Source organism: Apium graveolens, chromosome 1 (assembly GCF_009905375.1).
Source record: "Apium graveolens cultivar Ventura chromosome 1, ASM990537v1, whole genome shotgun sequence".
Taxonomy (NCBI): Eukaryota; Viridiplantae; Streptophyta; class Magnoliopsida; order Apiales; family Apiaceae; genus Apium; species Apium graveolens.
In genome coordinates this window covers 173,651,321-173,656,358 of record NC_133647.1, presented here as the reverse complement: position 1 = coordinate 173,656,358, position 5,038 = coordinate 173,651,321, and the positions used below count along the sequence as shown (strand labels likewise).

General features: G+C 35.3%; 1 non-coding gene across 1 annotated transcript; it reads left to right on the top strand.

Moving 5' to 3' along the window:
* Positions 1-4,649: 4,649 nt before the first annotated feature.
* Positions 4,650-4,756, top strand: LOC141681120 (small nucleolar RNA R71). The gene has a single exon (XR_012558568.1). It is a non-coding gene; the product is annotated as a small nucleolar RNA R71 (small nucleolar RNA).
* The last annotated feature ends 282 nt before the right edge of the window (positions 4,757-5,038 follow it).

Genomic DNA, 5,038 nt, shown 5'->3' with positions numbered 1-5,038 from the left:
ATCCCTCAAACGATAAACGAAAACGAAGGTTAAGCGAACCATATAATAGATCAGCGGTCATTAGGCAAACAATTAACAGCTAATCAAAGGGATTAGTGGGGATGATGTCATCCAACCAGTAGAAAGAGGACAAAGGAAGGGTGATGACATCACAAAGTGATGCTAGCATGACATAGGAGGGAAGGAAGTGTGGTTGAATTATAACCACACAAAATCAAGGTTAATTAGGTAATTAACTTAAAACAAACACAAAAATCAACCAACCAAGCAAACATTTCATTTTTTTCACCAAACAAAACACAAACCCCCCATTTTCTTCTTCATGCTCTCGGCCCTTTTCTTAAAAAATGAAGATCCAAGCTCCACCACTTACTATTTAGCAAGGTAATTATCTAAGCTTCCCCATGGATATTTACATACTTCCTATAAGTTTAAGCTTCTAATTCCAAGCCAATATTTTTCTATAAATCATGGAAGAAGATGGTGAATAGTGTTTTTCAAGAACTAAAATTTGTGTTCTTGAAGTTTTGTTTAGATTAAGCTTGGATAAGGACTTTAAAGGTGATTCCAAGCCATTCTCTTGATTCTCCACTCTCTAAGGAAGGTATAAACTACAAACCCTAGCTTTAGTTTTGAGTAATTAGGAATGAATATGTTTGATATAGTATATGTGAAGCATGATGCTTGATTGTTTGAAGTTTGGTTGAGTTTGTAGAGATTAGTTGGTTTTGTGGTATTGTTGGAGTTGTAAATCTTGATAATTAGTTAAAGAACCTAAGTAAAGCTTTTAGTTCATGTGGGGAATAAGTATAAATGGTTAATGTGGATTTGTTGGGGCTGTTATGATGTGGTTTGGATGGATGTTGGTTGTGTGTTTGATTTGAGGTTGAATTGTGGTTGGTTTTGAATGGTTTAAAATTGGGAAATCGTGTAAACATAGCCGTCGTAACGTCCGATTTTCTTTAGACTGTTTTTGTGCATAACATTAGGACCCAAGAACCCCCTGCTAGATTTTGACCATTGCCATGTTTAGATAGCTCATATTACGAGCTTCGTTTTGATATGTAGTTCATTCGATTCCAATGCACGGTTTAGGAGAAACGACCGTTTCAAGTAACGGCGTTTCGCGAACGAAACTTTTCCCCTCGCCTTACTTTGAAACATAGGTTAAAGACCAAAAAGGGATAATTAATGTATGAAACATTTATGGTAAGTGTGTTAGGCAGTTGGTAAGAACTCGCGAAGGAATCGCCTTAAAACTCGTAAAGGTTAAATTACTAAAAATGGTGGAGCCGAGGGTACTCGAGTGACTTAAGAAAATCAGTAAGCGCAAAACAAGCGTTAGAGTCTAAGTTAGTTAAAGTATAGATGTACAAGTGACTTTGGTTTAATTCCAACTTACTTGTTGTTTATAGGTTACCAGACTCGTCCCGAGCCATTCGTAACCCCCAGTCGCTCAGGCAAGTTTTCTACCCGTTATAACTGTTGTGGTGATGAGTACATGTATTTGCATTATCTTGCGATAGATGCATGTTGGTTAATTAGCAAATGTTGCAATATATTGAAGCATGATGCTATGGTATATATATATGCATGCCTGTTTCGCATTCTTTCCATATATATATATCTGTTGATTCAGTTGATAATACCTATGCTAGAGAATAGCGGTAATTTGCATATACCCTTAGTACAGGGACCCAAAGGTGAAAATATTTTCTAAAACCGGGAGTCGAGGATCCCGAGTAGATTTTGTATATATGGATATATATATATATATATACTTATATATATATATGGTCATAGTTTTCAAAACTATTAATCGAATAAGGTTTATTCGATAACTTTAACTTTATTTTATTATTGAATATTATTTCGAATATTATTCGAAGGCGTATGACTCCTTTATATTAAATGAATATTATTTTGAATATTCATTCGAGGACTTATGACTCATTTTATTTTATTATCTGAATATTATTTGAATATTCATTCGAGGGCTTATGACTCTTTTATATTATTTAATGAATATTATTTTGAATATTCATTCGAGGACTTATGACTCCTTTTATTTTATTATCTGAATATTATTTGAATATTCATTCGAGGGCTTATGACTCTTTTATATTATTTATTGAATATTATTTGAATATTCATTCGAGGGCTTATGACTCAGTTTATATTATTTAATGAATATTATTTGAATATTCATTTGAGGATCTATGACTCCGATTATTTGCTGAGATATATTCTTTATTTTATTAAAGAATAAGGTGTCAATAATCAAACTTATTTTCGATTATTCAAATAAAGATAGTACTTTCATATAAGTATATCTTTGGTTATTTAATACTCATTTCAAGTATAAGTTTTAATACTTCTACTTCAATTATTTTTATAAAGATTATTCTTTATGGGAATATTATTTAAATAATAATATTCAGTTATTTTCTAAATATTCTGGGGACTGATTTACTTCATTAAATCAGCTTTACTCCAAACACTCTATAAGGTGTTTTCGAGTCTTCAAAATGATTTTTAAAAGTTAGAGCGGATCCCAAAACTCATTTTTATATTTAAGATCTTCCTTTTTAAGGGGGATTTAAATACTCGCTCAAAACCTGAGGGATCCGGCTCTATGGTGTATTTTATATTCGCAACACGGTTGCAGTTTTGGTAAATGAATTGATTACTTACCCAACGTTCGGGAAGTAAGTCCATCTATTGAGTCGGCATAAGCAACATGGGCTCAGTGGGCGTCCATGATAGTGTAAGTGGCTCAGTGGGAGTCCATCAAATGCATAAGTGGCTGAGTGGCAGTCCAGCATAAGGTCCTATTGAGACCAGGGTGATGACCAGTGGGGAATTCGTCCATCTACTAGTAGAAAAGGTTACTTATTGGTATCTTTGCCTGATCAGCGAGATACCTGGTTTATGCCAAAATTCTTTTCCTTTCCAAATTTATTGGATATTGCAACTCTGTTCATACTTTACATGACAGAGGTTTTCAGGAAATGTATAAAGAAGATGTATATGTGGATATATATATATATATCAGAACTTAATGAAGTATATCCTAACTTCATTTCCTTTAATAATATTTCAAAGATTGAATCTATTCAAGTCTTATCTTGTGGTCTCATCAGTGGGATGAACTTTTGAAATTAATTATAACTTGAACGGTGGTAGTTCAAGTAGTATTTGGAAAAGATATATGTATATTGGAGTATCTTGTAACTTCATCTTTTAAACTTATATCTAGTTAATAATTGTCTTATGAATGACAAAGATTTTCAGAAAAACGTTGAGACAAGGTTAGATATATTAGATCACCTTGCAACGATACTTTTTATACAGTTATAAACTGGAACTTTGTGTATATTATGCATGGAAGAGGACTTCCAAGTTTTTGAAAAGTATATATGTATATATACTGAATATTTTGCGACTTCATTGCATTAAGATATCAACTTGGTTCATTTCTTTTGACCAAGACTTTCATGAGTACTATGAGAAGGCTCATATATTCTTAATCATTATACATATTATTTTGGTGGGCTTGCTGCTCACCCTTGCTTTCTTCTTTCATTACACAACAACAGATAGAAAAGATGAACAGGACCAAGCTCCCGATTCGCAAGCGATTAGGAAACGTTCCGCAGTTTCCTATAGGCGTTGATGTCGCTGTAGCTGAGGTAGGAACTACCAATAGGCTAGGCTTTCAACTTTTGATGTACCAGACTTATGTATCTTTATCAATTGTAATAATGGCAAAGAAATGTAAATCTATTCAGAAACCTTTTTAAGGTGTATTGACATATAATTGTGGAATAAAACGACTTGTGATTATTTTTGGATATTCATCTCTGAGACTATAACTTGTGGTGTGTGTGTTTATTGTGGGGTCACAGTACAGAGTAGTTGATTATGTATTAAGATTGGGTGTTATTAAGGGAAATGGAACTCGTGACAACCCGGATCCCCGACCCCGGATTTGGGGGTGTTACACAATTTGATTTTCTAAGGTCTTGATAGAAACAGCTTGACTCTTGCACATAAGCTTCAACTCCTCTAGTTCAGATTTTTCATTAGCTTGTTACAGTTTAAGTTATTATCTTGGTGCATATTGTGGTTGCTGAAAACCAGGGGGGTTGTACTGCTTAGCTGGATACTGCTAATAAGGCTGTTGAACCGCATTCTGAGCGTTGCTCCAACTAAAATTAGGATGATTGCGGTTGTTGGGATGATAAGTGGCTGGCACAGGTTGCTACGAACGCTAAAAGTTGCTCACAAACTGAGTTGATTCACTAGAAATTACGCACTGATCAGTCTCATGGGCACCAGCACAAAGCTCACAGACACTAGCGATTTGATTAACTTTAGAATTAGCTAGAGTGTACACCTTCATAGTCAAAGCCTTAAGTTGGGCAGCTATAGCAGTTGCTGCATCCAACTCCAGAATTTCGGCTACTTTTCCCTGAATCAGTCTCTGGTACGGATTCTGGTATTCATTAGCAGCCATCAGTTCAATCAATTCATAAGCTTCATTGTAGCTCTTAGCCCACAAGGCCCATCCTGATGTTGTATCGAGCATGGGTCTAGAAGTAGCACCCAATCCATTGTAGAAACAGTTTATAATCATCCAATCAGGCATGCCATGGTTTGGGCACTTCCTTAGCTTCTCCTTATATCGATCCCAAGCCTCACACAGAGATTCTTCAGTTTGCTGAGCAAACTAGGTAAGAGCATTCCTGATTGTAGCAGTCTTCGCCATAGGGAAGAATTTAGTGAGAAACTTTTGAGCAAGATCTTTCCAAGTACTAATAGACCCTGCTTGTAGAGAATGTAATCAGTACTTAGCTTTATCCCTCAGAGAGAATGGGAAGAGTCGCAGCTTGATAGCATCTTCAGTCACATCATTGAACTTGAAAGTGTCGCAGATCTCGATGAAATCCCTGATGTGCATGTTGGGGTCTTCAGTAGGAGAACCCCCGAACTGAACTGAGTTCTGTATCATCTGAATCGTGCTTGATTTGATCTC